The sequence below is a fragment of the Pinus tabuliformis genome, chromosome X (genome assembly GCF_031772625.1).
Source record: "Pinus tabuliformis cultivar Carrire ecotype Pingquan chromosome X, CPIR1, whole genome shotgun sequence".
Taxonomy (NCBI): Eukaryota; Viridiplantae; Streptophyta; class Pinopsida; order Pinales; family Pinaceae; genus Pinus; species Pinus tabuliformis.
Window position 1 is genome coordinate 609,627,435 of NC_142308.1, and position 17,705 is coordinate 609,645,139.

Below are 17,705 nucleotides of genomic sequence, written 5' to 3' on the forward strand. Positions count from 1 at the left end.
GTCGAAGACCCTCATTTTCGCTCTTTTCCCCATTTACACAGTGAAACCTGCCTAACCCTTCCTGCGCCACCCTGAACATCTGCAACTCAATTTGACCACCGATTAACTTCCAAACACTGTTAGGACTCCGTCCACGGACCTATCAACTCAAATAAATCCATTTATCTCCATATTGCAAACCTATGTTTTCATTAACTACTGGTTTATTTTTTTAGGTGATCATATATGAACTGGACAAATTTTTTTTATAAATAGTGAAAAACCTATTTGTTCCAAATTCTTAGGAAATGTATTCGAATGGTTTTCCTCAATAGAAGATTCCATACATCATCACACCAAAAGAAATCATTTACATAGAGGTAGTAAATGATAAAATAGAGGTGAAATCATTTTCACCAGCGAACAGTGAAAGATCCATACTAGCAACTCTTAAGACATATTTTACTGCTTGTTACTTATGCCTTACTGTAAAAGGTAAAAGTGAAAAGATAACAAAGCAATAAGGTGGAAGAATTCATAGTAAATGTTAGAACATACAATTTACACAGTAAAAGACAAAATAGAGGAGGCAGATAAAGAAATACAGATGAAAGAAAGGAAATGTATCAGATGAAAGGTCATAAGTAAATATCATATCCAGCCTGAAAATCAAGCAACATTCAGCTTTTGGAGGAATAGTCAACCAACTTCAACAATTTTCAGTTTTTCTTAGCAATAGTCACCAACATCACAACATCAAAATAGTGCCAGATCAACTAACAGTCTTTATTTTGATTTTAAAATAATCTATTTGTGTAAAAATAGTTTAGGATATTTTCTTAGTTCTACTATTGTATAAATAACTCTCTTCACGAGTTATTAGAGGGTTGCAACCTTGATGAAGCATTTCTAAAAATTTGATGTACTTGACTTTTTTAGAACCTTAATACAAATCAAAGGATTCTGAATTCTGTTTTACATAGTTTGTGTTTCCTATAAGTTTTTCCAGTATTACTCATTATGTTTTTCTTCATATTCTTATGTCTTACAGAGATAACTAGGTAGGAATAATTGTGTTTCAATCTATTCCTATAAGCTTCTGAAGTGATAATCTATAAAGAGAATGAATTAATGGACTGTCTGTTTAATTAATTCCCTCTGAATCAATAAATCATCAACATCTTTTGTAAGCTTAAGCATATTCTCTTGAACCTTCTGAACATAGTTTAAAGGTTTTCATACTTATGATTATTTAATTTTCAATTTGAAAACTATGATAATCATATTATTTCTCTGTTTTTGCTCACCACCATTCAAGCTATTTCACTGTGTGAAATTTTATAGCAACCCTTTGCTTTGATATTAATATTATTCAAAAGGTTAGGCATTACAGTGTTACATCTGTTTCATTCATTGGTCCTCCAAATTAAAACAAAACCCCCAAAACAATTATCTTAGATGCTCTGGCATGATAGCTGACCATTATCATCTCAGAGGTACAACAACATCCTCATGCTAGGGTGGCCAGGTGTCATCATCAAGGTGGCAATCATGAAGGAGAGAATGCCCTCAATCTAGGGAATGATGTCATGTATGCAATGGGCTCCATAGCATCTCCCAAGAGGTGTACAACCATCATTAAGTGAAATGTTATCGAGTGATATCAAAATGACGTGTCAAGATTATGTCTCGATGTATTGGCTCAAAAATGGAATATCCATCATCTAAGGTGTGATAGAGTATATCAAGTAGCATGCCAAGTCGTCGAAGCTACAACATCCATCATCTAGCATGTATATACCTTAGCCATCATCTAGCATGGACTTAAGGAATCAAGTGAGATTAAACATCATGTGTGACAAGAGCCATTAATGCATAACAAGTGGACCATATTTAATGCTAAGCCACTTAAGTATATCACATTAAATATCTTCTTCAAATTTCACACTAGCTTGTGACTTCATATAAGTTTCCAAATTTAGGTATGGCAAGGTTATCAATCACCCATATTACATGGTAAACCCAAAGGGGAGGAACAATTCCTAGGTTGACCCTTCAAGTAATAGGTGTATGTGATAATTGATATGATCAGGGTTTAACTTTATAGTCATGTCACAATGTTATACTATTGTTATAGACATTTTTGTGCCTCACAGCATGGAGCATGAAATGTCAATGATCTGAGGGATCCAAAGTCCTCAAACATGTTGTTCTTACCCTTAGAGGAACAAGGTCAACAAACCACAGCTCTGCAAATCAGTCTTCCACTGAAAAAACACTCAAAACAGGTCAATTTTGGATCAAAGCAGCTGCTCCAAAGGGTACCTGCGTTGCATAGCAGGTGCAACAAAGGCTACCTGCGTTGCAAAGCAGGTAGGACAAAGGCTACCTGCATTGGGCGTAACTGGACATGTGGAGGAATCTTTTTCTCAAAGTGCCAGTGCCCAGGAAGCTTCCAGAAAGGCATGTGATCAAAAGATTCGCCTAATAATGAGTTAAGAGCTTCTAGAACTCCAAGTGGAAGGTAGAAACTCCAAGTGAAGGACTGAAGAACAACTGGAGTTGAAGAGCACAGCAAGTCACACATCAACATGACTTGCCTTCACTCCAAAACTCTATATAAGGATCTCATCCCATGGGATCTAAAGGGACCGGAATTTAGCGCAAAGAATTGCTGTTGGTTTACAGTTGTGAGCATTGGGTGATTGCTTGAGGGAGGTGAAGAAGAGATTTCTCTCCGTCGGGAAGGTGATGCTGGATTGGACCTCGCATGGTTGTATCACCGCCTGAACCTTACTTCCATATATTAATAAAGCATTTGAGGTTCTTCTATTCGCATGTGTTTCAATGATGAATTGTCTTACTTGCGTCTTTGATTTATGCTAATCCTTGAATCATTTATACATGCATGCCTCTTGTAGTTTCCTTTTCTTGTCTTATTTGCAGGATCTCGTGTAGCTGGGCCCGTGAAAAGACTTGGAGCTGGGAGCGAGCGGCAAACAAAGGAGATAGGATCGACCATTTGCGCAAGACATCGGTAAGTGGATCTATCCTTTTTATCTCTTGCATGTCATAAAGAAGAAACTTTAGATAGCTTTGCTTTCAGCTGTTGCTAAGGAACTGTCACCCTTAGAGTGGGTTAGGGTCATTCCGAGTTGGATACTTTCCCCCACAACAGACTGGCGACTCCGCTGGGGAGCGTGTCTTGTTGGTAGCTTGTGTATTCTTGCTATTCATCTCTTGAACAAAGGGAGTACCGAATCGAACTGCATGCGAGTCCTTCGAATGCAAAGTAGAGGGCAGCTACTCTAGCCCAGTGCTGGGCATGTTCATGATTTGAAGAGCTGATCCACAAGGACTCTTTTGCTCTTTGTGATAGTGTTCATCTTCCTTAATCATCCTCTAGAGTATACTTGACTGATAGCCTCTGATTTGAGCAAAAACCGTTGATTTTTGAGCAAACTGTGACCCGGAATCTGGGAAGGACGAGAGTTGTCTCGTTCAGTGCAGCTGCAACAAAGGCTACCTGCACTGCAACGCAGGTCCCGAAGGGGCTACCTGCGCTGCATCCCTGTTTGACAGTGCAGTACCTGCGCTGATCCAGTTTTGCCTTGAGCAACTGGGGTTCCCCACTGTCTGTTGCCCAGTTTTCAATATTGTTTTTGCAGCCTGCTGTCAACCTGTATACCCAGCTGAAACCACTTCTCTTTGCCTTCATTCCGCCTCAGTTGTATGTTGAAACCGTGATTGTTCTTATTGTATTTCTTGCTGTCATTCACTGTTTCCCATAGCGAAAGCGAACTAGTCTTGCTATGACCTCTTGGATCTAGACCTGTGAGAAAGAGTCGTTACGATTCTAAGAGCTAGTTTATTGCTGTTCATAGCTGCTTGAGCATTTGCTTTCGTTATATGGTTCGAATTTCATTATTTCTTGTGTTGAAACAAGCGAATCTTAAGGTCTTCTTTTGATTATTGGACAAAACTTGTTTGCTTACGCTTGAAATCGAATTCGAAATTATACAACAACTTTCTTTTTGTAATCATCAACATTAAGGAAGAAGAAAAGAAATACTTGCATTGTGCATGTGCATTTTGACAGTTTGCATGTCGATTTAGGGAAAAGGGCATTAGTGTGTGCTCCATGATCTGTTTGAAAAGATGATGTCTTTCTTTTCCTTCAGTAGTTAAGGTTTTCATAAGTTGAAAGAATTGAAAAAAGCTTGCTTATCATTCTTAGACTGCATTTAGGAGTTGTATATACATCACGTGGTGATCCATAAAGGCAAACTGCTAAGCAAGATCAACCTAAAAAGAACTGAATTTATCTAACAACGCTTTGAAACATAACGAAACACAGTAGAGGTCTAGGTAGAGACGTGAACCGGCGTCGTTAAACATAGTGACTGTCGATCTCTACGAAGGTGGGTGATTCCTCCTGAGGGACGATAGCACTAATACGGACTTGAGCCCCCGCGTACCGTCGCGTATATTGGGGGACCCCTATAGGAACAAAGCCTTTATCCATAGGAAGCCGTGTCGGCCGCCCTACTAATCGCGATGCAGTGAACACAACATTCACGAAGATCGACCACTCGTACCGTAAAACGTATTCTGTGGTTTCGCGAAAGGTTTGGCACACCCTTGCCTAGAACTCCAGAGTAGTTTCTTTTGGCCTTTTTCAAACTCTATAACTGAAAAAGTCCATCCGAGCATTTGTCACTTCGGGCTCGTTAATACATCGAAGGAGACTAGAGTCATCTTTAGCTTTTTCTTGACTCTTAAAAAGTGAAAAAGCAAGTTGTGTCTAAAGCGTCGTCATAGTAAAATTCATTCTAAACGGAACATAATCACCCCTAATTCCTACGTTGATCTTAAGGTTGAGAACATGGAACGCACCGACCAAGGGATTCCACATGATGGGAACCCTAGCCCTTTCTCCTCTTGGGGAGAAGTTGGTGCGCCCCACATGGCCACATTGTCGCTTCCAGGACTGACGATTGGCCTGCCAGTTTGGCTATTCTCAACCGCTGTAGTTCAGACCACCACGGTTCCTGAACAGTCGAGTCGACAGTTAGACCCGTCTAGAGCTACCCTCCAACCTTCCACTTCTTATACGCCTTCCTCCGATCCTTCTTCTTCGAGAGGTCAAGCCGCCAAAAGTGCAGCTCCCATAGAAAAGAAGAAGGAAAAGAAGAAGAAAGAAAAGAAGCAGAAGGAGCCAAAGGCGCCTGGGGGCAAGCAGAAGGTATCTAACGAAAACCCACGCACAGCACGGACCGGGCCCAAATCGCCATGTGTCATATGTAGAGGGAACCACTTCCACAGAGATTGTCCCAGTATTCCCCGGATACTAAGGGACTGGTCCCCTCGTTTGCACGATTCGGAAGCGTCAACCTCTGACAACCAGGTTGAATGCTTACCGTCGACCAGCGAAAGTGAAGGTTCTAGACAACGAAAGGGATTGAGATCCCCCTGCGAACTGTGTGAAGGCAATCACACCCTTCGCCGTTGTCCCTTTTTAGACGAAGCAAAGAGAGTTTTGGAAGATCAACCGGTGGCACCGGTGCTACTTCCTCCTGGATATCAAAAACTCGCGCCAAGTCCTTCGTTGGTCGAAAATACAGCTGCCCCGCTCATAGGGCCAGCTGAAGTGTCAGTCGCTGAAAGTGAACCTACTGAATCCGGACCGGACGAAAGTCCAAAGGTCGAAACGGCAGTTGACCCGGTTCTCCCTTCAGAAGTTTCATCTTCACATATCACAGTCACTGAGGATTCATCTTCAATTGACACCCCTACCGAAGAGAGTAAGGATGACACCGTCCAGGTCCTCTTCGTCAACACCGATTCTGATGAACATCAGGGCAATGTGCCCACTCCTTTATCGCAGGAAGGAGCGTCGTCAGGATCATATCCAGCCGTATATTCGGTCCCACCACCGAGCAACCTAGTTGTGTCCTTTGATTGGAACCAACTAGGCAGACCCCGGTTACCAGCCAGTATACCGTTTAGAATTATAGTCCAAATATACAAAATGGTGATGGCTGGAACTATCATCGATGAAGGGGCATCTGTGAGTATCCTGTACTCTATTGCTTGGAAAGCACTGGGTTGCCCGGCGCTTTTGCCTGAGACAAGAAATCTCTTGGGTTTTGACAGAGGAACCAATCGACCATTAGGGATTCTACCTAATGTGCCTATTGCACTGAAAGGGAAGGCTGTCAAGATGAATTTGATGGTCGTCCAAGGACCCTTGGATTATAACTTACTCCTTGGACGAGACTACATATATTGCATGGAAGCAATAGTCTCCTCGCTCTTTCGAATAATGTGTTTTCCATACGAAGGAAGGATGGTCAAGCTCGTAGACCAACTTTCACTTCCGGGATCACGCATCGCAAGTAGTCACATACCTATCCTGAATGGTCTATTTGATCAATTTGATCAAGAAAGGTCTCTACCTCCGGTCCTTCTTCCTAATGAAGGCGAGTGATTCGGGAAAGGAAGGTCGGAACCCAGGGGGCATGCATCCTGGTCTGCCTGGAGGCAGAAGAAACCTTGGGTGTAAAGTAGAATTTCCGCGGAAGAATATGACTAGTCCGTACCCCGTCCCCTCCTTCATCTTTGTGAATCTTCCTCTGAGCCATCTTCGTGGAGAAGAAGGACAAGAAGACAAAGAGAGACTGGGAATCTCAGAAGGGGCTGTTAGGAGTGGGGTTGTTCTAGAAAAAGATTCTTTTGTTAAAGTTAAGTGTGTGGCAAAGCATCGTCATCCACCTTTGTCTAAATATGTAGGCTCTACCAAAGAAGGGGATCCGTTTGCGGCAGCAAGTAGGTACCGTCTTTGGGTAAAAGGCCAACCTCACCCATTAAAACAAATGTTTTAAAGGATAAGTAGGGGCAGCCCCCAAAGAAAGAGATGTTATTTGCTGCAACAGATTGTAACTATCTTTGTGTAACCTAATGATAGACATCGCCGAAGAAAGTCTCTGTTTGAAAGAATTAGCAGGACAATCTTTGGGTAACCTGAAAGAGGTAAGCCTCACCTGTTGAAAACAGGGGTTTTTGACAAAAAGGTAGGGGCAGCCTTGAAATTAGACTTACACCTGGGGGCATGCAAACCTCTTGGAATGCGAGCTCGGGCGGCTTTTTAGTTTTAGGTAGGACTAACCCCTCTAACCCGTAGGATAGGCCGATACCCAACTTGCATAAAGAGAGGATATGGAGCAAAGCGTAGGGAGATGAAGCTCTTTAAAAAATAGGGATCTTCCATGAGACCTTACTACTTTATGACTGGTAAAAACGAGCAGTTTTGGCAAAGTTCATGCTCGTTAAAAAATAAACGCAAGATCCGAGCAGTTTTAACGCGGAAATTCATGCTCGTTAAAAAATAAACAAAGCTTGTGAGCAGGCTTCCCCCAGAGTTCAAGCTCATTCAGAAAAAATGAACCGGTAAATAACCATTTGAGACCGTAAATTCATTAGCCATAAAAGCCTTGGTCGTGTTTGTGCACCATCACCTCCACTCGTCATTTGGCCGATCATTCACATCCACTTGATTGTTTACCCATTTTGAGGAACAGCTGCGAAGAGTGATTTCACCTAGCCATCCTTGTAATACTGCTGTGATTGGAAAATTCCAACCTGTACCTGGAATCTGCTGCTATCCCTGTTTATCACTCGTTCCTCAAAAGACGAGTCTTCTTTGAGCTCTTTTCACTGACTCGTAAAATATGAAAAGTTTGCCGAGTTTTTGGCCTTCCAGCTCGTTAAAAGGATCGGAAGAGCTATCCCTCCTCTAGATTTTAATCTTTTTGGACCTGAGGGATTATTGCACAAAAAGATCGAGCGCTTGTCTGGTTCGGCTCGATAAAGATATCGAACATTCATCCCTTTTGTATTGTTTTATACTTTTTCGGACTTAAGGGATTAGATGACGAAAAAGGACCTTTGGAGTCCACTTTATGTACCCTTTTCAGACTCTCTAAAAATGAAAAGGACCGAGCTGTCTTTGTCGCTGGGCTCGTTAAAAAGGGGTGATAAGCGACAAACTTGTCTATAGACGAGAACGAGTTTCCCTATCGCTAGGCTCATTAAAAACATAGCGATGGGCTTGCCCGAAGGGCAGGTTATAGATCAAGCATATGTTATCCTCCTCAAGCTTGTCAAAAATAAAGAGGTACTGGTCAGAAATGACTGGGGAAAAATTGGGAAGAACCTCAAAGCTTAATGGTAGCAAGTCGCTCTTGAACATGACACTTTTGCCTCCGTAAATATCGGGTTGGGTTATTATCATTCACCGGTCCCTTCACCATGGTCTCGCCATACCATCCATACATGGGGTAATGCTACCGATCCATCTCATCAGTGTCGTTATATGTTCAAGAGATGTCATTCAGAAAGTGTCAACCGGGTCCCATCCACTACCATACATCATCTTTCATCCTTCCATGACCGCCACCCTGAATCATATTTCACAGATCGTTTTCACCATCATCACCAGCTCCGTTCCATGTCACTGATGTGGGATTCATTATGGCCCTCCTTTGACGGATCGCTTCTTGTCGACATCAGCTCACTATCCAAGAAGTTGATCTAGGAACACCCCCTCAGTACTTTGAAGCTTGCATGCCTCAATGGCAAGTTTCTCACTTCCGGCGATAGGTATACATTAATGACCTTCGACCGGGGGACTTTGCGTGGTGTTCGACGTCAGATCCTATATTCACACCACGTGAATTGTGCTGCAGTACCTTGAGGGTCATCATCATTATCGGTGATTCCTCTCGCGCTTGTTAACAATTTACATTATTGACTGGTAATCAAGCGATGTCTTTCCATGTTCGACTTCAAGAAATTCTCACATGGATCGACTTGTACTTAGTGTGAAGATCGGAAGTTTGAAGACCCCGGATCTAGTTTCATCCATCCGGGCTGCGATATATATTCAGGAGATAAAAACATAGACATGTGCAGCAGATGATTATCCTACTGAAAGGATGATAATTAAAAGCAGAGAATTATCTGTCTCTTATCAGACGATCGTCTGTTTATGTACGACAAATGTATTTATAAAGCTGAGCATGGGAAATGCCCGCCTCAGCTAGATCATGAAAAGAAAGTATGAAAAGATAATGTATTGTATTGTATTTTGTTACAGGTCACCTCCCGACGATTGAATTAACTTCGGATCCTCCTAATAAAGCATTTCACCCGATAAACGACCTCATACTTTAGGGGGCAACTGTTATAGACATTTTTGTGCCTCACAGCATGGAGCATGAAATGTCAATAATCTGAGGGATCCAAAGTCCTCAAACATGTTGTTCTTACCCTTAGAGGAACAAGGTCAACAAACCACAGCTCTGCAAATCAGTCTTCCACTGAAAAAACACTCAAAACAGGTCAATTTTGGATCAAAGCAGCTGCTCCAAAGGGTACCTGCGTTGCATAGCAGGTGCAACAAAGGCTACCTGCGTTGCAAAGCAGGTAGGACAAAGGCTACCTGCGTTGGGCGTAACTGGACATGTGGAGGAATCTTTTTCTCAAAGTGCCAGTGCCCAGGAAGCTTCCAGAAAGGCATGTGATCAAAAGATTCGCCTAATAATGAGTTAAGAGCTTCTAGAACTCCAAGTGGAAGGTAGAAACTCCAAGTGAAGGACTGAAGAACAACTGGAGTTGAAGAGCACAACAAGTCACACATCAACATGACTTGCCTTCACTCCAAAACTCTATATAAGGATCTCATCCCATGGGATCTAAAGGGACCGGAATTTAGCGCAAAGAATTGTTGTTGGTTTACAGTTGTGAGCATTGGGTGATTGCTTGAGGGAGGTGAAGAAGAGATTTCTCTCCGTCGGGAAGGTGATGCTGGATTGGACCTCGCATGGTTGTATCACCGCCTGAACCTTACTTCCATATATTAATAAAGCATTTGAGGTTCTTCTATTCGCATGTGTTTCAATGATGAATTTTCTTACTTGCGTCTTTGATTTATGCTAATCCTTGAATCATTTATACATGCATGCCTCTTGTAGTTTCCCTTTCTTGTCTTATTTGGAGGATCTCGTGTAGCTGGGCCCGTGAAAAGACTTGGAGCTGGGAGCGAGCGGCAAACAAAGGAGATAGGATCGACCATTTGCGCAAGACATCGGTAAGTGGATCTATCCTTTTTATCTCTTGCATGTCATAAAGAAGAAACTTTAGATAGCTTTGCTTTCAGCTGTTGCTAAGGAACTGTCACCCTTAGAGTGGGTTAGGGTCATTCCGAGTTGGATACTTTCCCCCACAACAACTATGTTTTGCAATACCATCATCCATAAGCGCATTTGTGGAGGGATCACTTGCAATACTTGGATTATTCTTTAATTGACAGTACTTGTTCCACCCTTATCCTTTTTCTTTACTTTTATTGGTTAGTTTAGCAGACTTGATTAATTTAATTTAAAAATCCATTTAATATGATTTGTTCATTGTCAATAGGTTTTTGAAATGTTTATTAAGTCCATTTTACTTTGATATAAAGTGATATGCATGGAACCAGGGTGATGGCACAATTAAGGGGTATACCTCATATTATTTTTCTTTTAAAATAATTCATCCCTTACCACTTTTTGGATTTTAACATTTACCTCATGCTCTTAATTTCTTTGTTTTTTGTAGATGCATCATCCTTTGGGAATCCCTAGCCTCTCTTATATTAGGATGAGATAAGAAAGGAACCACTACGAGTGATTAACAAGAACCAACAAAAAATGTAGGAGAAAAAATAAGGGGTTACATGGAAGGTGTTACGTAAGGAAGGAATTTGTCTCACATTGGACTAGATCAAAAAAGTTACGACCGAGGTGAAATAAGACAACAAAAATAATTTATTAGCATCATGTTCCATTATCATACTTCAACCAATGTTCCTTACATAGATGTCCTAAACATTGAATGCAAGCACTCATATGCAAGAATGCACAATGTACCTCATGATTATTGACCCACATTAATTGGATGAATATGTTGATCAAGTGAATGAGTTGAGGAATAATATGTAAGAGGCAACTAATGGGTTTTGATTTATGGGGAATGCTAATCATTGTCTCTGGGAAGACTTTCTACAAAGTGGATCATTAAGAATGATACCCTCTAGTTGCCCCTAGGTGAGTTGGTTTGGGGGAGGGGAAGGGGTGGCGAACAACCCCCAATATACTGGAGGTGATTTTTTAAAGAATTACTAAAGGGAGATGTGAGGAAAATCATTCTATTGGAACAATAAAATTTAAATTCAAATAAAATAATAATAGATATACACTAAAAAAACAATTCCATAATAGTTGAAGAGAATTAATTAAGAAAAAAATTTAAAATAATTTCTTAAAACTTCAACTAAACTATTCATTTATCAAAGTTCAAAATTTATATGAGGAAAAAAAAAATTATGATTTTATTATAACTAAATAAAAATTACCTAGTCATAGATCAAAGTATTTAAGAATGCACTAAAACCACTTGAAGCAACAAAGCTTCATATTTTCCTTTATATGCATAACAAAAAATTGTAGCAATAATATAATGTTTATTTCCAAAATTCTTTTCTTTTCCTTTTTTTTTAAACTTAAAGAGACATATAGTTTACATTGTTCAAAATAAATATATCTCTTTTTCAAGGGAAATGATTCTCACTCTCAACTCGAGGGAGATAGTGAGGGTTAATACAACAATATTCATAGGAATGTAACAATTATAATAATATTTCTCATCATCAAGTCACTCGTAAGGAATTGAAATTTGGTGGTAGAGATAACAACCATTCCGCCCAAGCACCCGAGACACCCCCAATTGACAGTAAAAAAAAAAAAGATCTGAAAATATCTTGTCTTAAATTAGATTTGGAATAGTATAAAATTAAAGTTTAGGTTTGTGAGTGTAGTGTTGGGAGCTTGAGAATATTGAGTAGGGGGGTGAATTAGTATTGTGTTATACGAATCATCTATTCAAAACTTTTCACCAATTCTTTCAATCAATTATCTAAACCTTTAATGAGTAGCACAATATATAACAATAGATTTGAGCATAATACATGAGTACTAAATAACATATGCACAAGTGAACCATGAGATCAAGATATGACACATCACCAAATTAAAAATCATCACACATGGACACCAGATATTAGGTGGAAACCCTTACAGAGAAAAACCATTGAACGTTTGTCTTCCTCTTATTAGTTAAATCTTCTTTTACAATTACTTGCACTAACCTACATGCAAACATCAACTCACGAGATATGCGAGAACCCATTCACTCTAGGCCACAACCTAATGGAAGCATCCATTTCCACAGCTATATGCAAACACCCATCTATTGGAGGCACCAAACCCAATAAGCTGCAAACACTCACCTTATTAGAAACACCCACTCCCAAATGGATTTGCATACATGAATCTGTTGGAGGCACTGACCCTCAAATAGTTTCTCAGACACCCACTTAAAGGAAGCCACTACTTCCTATTCAACAAGCCATCACTTTCCATGAATGAACCAATCTTCAAATCACTATGTGGAAATCCATTTCATATATTTTCACACTGGATCCACAAGGTATATCTCTTCCCAATAATAATACAAAAGAGTAAATACCCTATTTATTAATCAACACAATCATATCAACAACATACCCAATCACTCTCGCTTAGCAATACATCACATTGTCAAACTAGAAACATAAAATACACAACATTCACTCTCACCAGCAACATTCACTTAGTTATACATGGTTAGATTGACAACCTCACTCAACCATAAAAAAATAGCACTAGAAGTAGAATGTTATGAAACCAGCTCAAGAAAAGATAGAAAAGATAGATCAACGCCTTATAATTCAGCCTCTTCGAGGGGGCAACCTCCTTTACATTACATAAATGAACAATTCTTGGATGATTCAAATGAAAAAACCTCCTTTCTATATATAGGAGTCTATGGAGTCACAATATAATCCAGCCGACCTAAGAATAATAATATAAAGCCACAAAAATAACAATAGATTGATTCTATGTGCACATTAATAACAATATGGGGGCAATGGGGGCACAACAATATAAATAAGGGGTATAGCTACAATAGTAATGGGGTAATTACTAGTATTATAGGGACCCAACATGCCCCTCTCCTTCAAAAAAGTGTTGTCCTCAACGCTTGAGTAGTTCTGGATACTTTTGCACAAAATTCTCATCCTCCCATGTGGAATCTTCAGTGGATGAGTTCTTCCACTTGATAAGGTACTCCGAAATTGATCGATTTCGTAGCTGTCGAGTTCTTGTTTCTATAGATGCTTCCGGTTCCAATATAATTTTTCCTTCCTCGTCAAGTTCTGGCAATATTGTTTGAACTAGGAGCTTGTCGCCTATAACCTTCTTTAAGCATGAAACATGGAAAACTGGGTGCAATTGAGAAGCTGCATGAAGCTCCAATTTGTATGCCATAGTACCAATCTTTTGCAACACCTTGTATGGACCATAATACTTTGGTGATAATTTATTATCCTTCTTAGCTTGCTTGAGGGACATTTGCTTATATGGTTGTAGCCGTAGGAATACCCAATCACCTACATCAAAACTTCTTTCACTGCGATGTTGATCTGCCTGTTGTTTCATTCTATTCTGTGCCAACGCGAGGTTATCCTTTAAGAGTTGGAGGACTTGTTGTTGATGTTCGATGTGATGTTCCACTGCCTGAACCTTAGAATTTTCTCTTAAATATGATGTGATGGATGGTGGTTGATACCCATAAAGTGCCATAAATGGGGTCATTTTTGTTGTTGTATGAAAGGAAGTTTTATACCACCATTCAACCAGAGGCAACCATTTGACCCATAGTGTCTGTTTATCAGATACAAAGCAACGAAGATATCCTTCCAAACATTTGTTTACTATCTCAATTTGCCCATCAGATTGAGGATGATAAGATGAGCTATGAGCTAACTGAGTACCAAGACAAGAAAATAATTGTGTCCAAAAATTTCCAGTGAAAATGGGATCTCTGTCACTTACAATAATCTTTGGGTTTCCATGTAGCTTTTGAATTGTTTCCATAAATGCAGTAGAAACTGTACTGGCTTTAAATGGATGTGATAATGCACAAAAGTGTGCATACTTGGTAAGTCTGTCAACTACCACCATGATGACACTCTTTCCCTCAGACTTGGGTAAACCTGTGATAAAATCCATTGATACCTCCTCCCAACGTTGGCTTGGAATGGATAAAGGTTGTAATAGACCCAGAGTCTTAATTGTTTCAACTTTATTTTGTTGGCAAACCAAACATTCTGCCACAAACTTTTGAATATCTGATTTAAGGCCATCCCAAAAAAATTCCTTCTTAACCCTGTGGTAAGTTTTTAAAAATCCTGAGTGCCCTCCTAATGGAGAAGTGTGCAATTCCATAAGAATCTTTTGTTTTAGCTGGGAATTCTTACAGAGGTATAAGCAATCTTTGTACGATAACGAATCATTTTTCCAACTAAATGTATCAGACGTACTGGAATCTTGTTGTAGCTTTCGAATAAGTTCCCACACTTCTTCGTCATTCTTCCATTCCTCCCTTGCTTCATTTATCCAATCTAGTTGGATGATAGAAATAACTCACAACAATGCTTCCACATCCTCATCCTTCCTTGAGAGTGCATCTGCCACCACATTTTGCTTCCCTTTTTTGTAGATGATTTCAAAGTCATAACCCAACATCTTTGTGACCCACTTTTGTTGCTCTTCAGAGGATAATTTTTGTTCTAAAAAGTATTTAAGGCTATCATGATCCGTTTTTACCTTGAAGTGTCTTCCCATTAGGTAGGGTCGCCATTTCTTAAGTGCATGGAGTATTGCCAACATTTCCTTCTCATAAATAGCTTTGCTTAGAAACTTTCCCTTGATTTAACGACTTTCAAAAGCAATGGGTCTTTCATCTTGCATTAGAATAGCACCAATTCCATTTCCTGAAGCATCACATTCCACAATAAAGGTTTTGTGAAGTCCGGTGTAGCTAAGACCGATGCTTGGCACATTGCCTCTTTAAGATGTTCAAAGGCCTTTGTTGCTTCCGGAGTCCATGAAAATGCATCTTTCTTCAATAATGTCGTTAGAGGTGCTGCTATTCTCCCATAATTCTTAACAAACTTGCGATAATACCCTGTCAACCCAAGAAATCCGCGCAAATGCTTTATGGATGTGGGGATTTTCCATTCCTTAATGGCTTTAATTTTGGTAGGGTCTACCTTAACTCCTTCATGAGATACAATATGACCCAAATATTCCACCTCCTGGACTCCAAAGAAAAATTTGGATCTTTTGGCATATAATGTTTCTCCTCCAATAGTTGTAGCACCCTGTCAACATGTTCAACATGATCCTTCCAAGACTTGTTGTAGATAAGTATATAATCAAAAAATACTAACACAAATTTTCTAAGGAATGGTTTGAAAATTGAATTCATCAAACCTTGAAATGTTGAAGGTGCATTGGTAAGGCAAAAAGGCATGACCAAAAATTCATAATGACCCTCATGAGTTCTAAATTCCGTTTTCGGAATGTCTTCAATCTTCATTCTGATTTGATGATATCCTGAACGAAGATCCAACTTGGTGAAGTAAATTGATCCATGCAATTCATCCAGTAATTCATCAATGATAGGAATGGGGAACTTATCTTTAATAGTGAGCTTGTTGAGCTCCCTATAATCTGGACACATGCGCCATGATCCATCCTTCTTGTGCACCAATACTACTGGAGCAGAGAAAGAACTTTGACTCGGTTGAATTATACCAGCCTCTAGCATTTCTGCAACCATACGTTCAATTTCACTTTTTTGGACATAGGGATATCTATACGGCCTGATGTTTGGAGGAAAACTTCCTGGAATCAGATGAATAGCATGATCATGATCACGCATAGGTGGGAGACCTTTGGGAGTCTCAAATACCTTGGAATGATTTTCCAGGACTTTTTGGAGATCTGGAGAAATAGATGATTCTAATGTGGAAACATCTAGCGAACATAATTGTGCAATTACACCCCTTTGCTCCCTTTTTAGAAGCTTTGTCATACCATTAGAGCTGATTATCTTTCCTGGTTTCCCTGCAATACCCCTTAATTCAACTTCCTTTCCTTCCACAGAAAATTTGATGAAAATTTCTTGAAAATTAAAAGCTATTGTACCCAAGGATTGTAGCCATTGGACTCCTAGTACAACATCAGCACCTCCCATTGGAATGGAAAGCATTGGGATAGTCAATACATATTCTCCCATGGATAGCTTGATATTATGGCACTTTCAAGAGCAATTTATTGTTCCTCCATTTGCAATCATCACTTGACACTCTGGTGCTGGATATAGGAAGCAATTCAATTCTTTTGCTACCCTACAATGAATAAAATTGTGGGTGCTTCCTGAATCAATCAACACTATCACCTTTTTCTTCTTGATTTGTCCTTCTATCTTGATGGTTTGAGGAGTGGTAATTCCTGCCAATGCATTACAAGATATGGTCGGATTTATTTGTTCTTCATCTAGGCTTTGTTCCTGGAGCATATCATGTTCTTTTGACCTTTCTTGCTCCTTTTCCTCTTCCTCTTCACAATCTATGTAGAATAATTTCTTCTCAGCACACTTATGACCTTTAGTGTATTTGCTATCACAACTATAACAAAGCCCTTTTTGCTCTTTTTTCTTCCAATTGTTGTGGTGTCAACCTTATAAGTTGTGGAAGACTAGGGGCAACTGCACTTCCGTCTTTATAGTTGTGAGTGGTATGCTTCCTAGTTTCCATAATTTTGCTTTTCATTTTTCTTGCTAACCTGAATGCCTTCTCTAATGAATCAGGCTCCCAAAGTTGAACATCATGTTGGATATTATCCTTTAAAGACCCTATGAACACATCAATCCTATGCTGCTCTGGAATATCTTTTACCCTTATGTTCAATTTTTGGAACTCCTCAATGTGCTCCATTATTGAACCCTTTTGTTTGAGACTTATCAATTGGCTAAAAAAAGTGTTGCTTTTTGTATCCTCATAATGTGCTATCAATTCTTCCGTAAAAATTGCCCAAGTGATAAATTGTTTACGAGAACAAAGCCATTGATACCATACAAATTGATTTGGTTCCAAATATAAAGTTGCCATACGTACCTTTTGTGTGTTTTGCACATTATTGAGATCGAAGAACTGCTCCATCTGTAATATCCATGTGGCGGGATCCTTGCCATCAAACTTCCTCATATCGATTTTTGGAATATGGTGGGTCTTCGATCCAACATTAGAGTCTATGGAATCATGATTAACATTTCTTTTGTTCACATCATGAGTTTCCTTTACAACCTTTTCACCATTAGTAAGTATTTCTTGTAGAAAATTTGTCAAATCTGTCTTCAAATCTGCCATGTCTGTCTTCAAATCTGTCCTCAAATCTGTCTTCAGATCATCCATCTTAGCTTCCATGCCCTTTATCTTAGATTCCACGCCATTTATCTTAGCATCTGTTAGCTTTTGTGAGCGTGACATTTGTTGCACTTGTTCTTGTAATTTTGATATATCATGTAGCATTTCTTCCTCTTCTTCATGAGTCATGCTAGATATTTCAAGCTCCTTACTAGGTGTTTGCATTTTCTTTCCTCGGGGCATCAGTTACCGATAATAATGCTTTACTATTCCCTTTGAATTCCTTCAAACCAAGCTTATGCAAAAATAA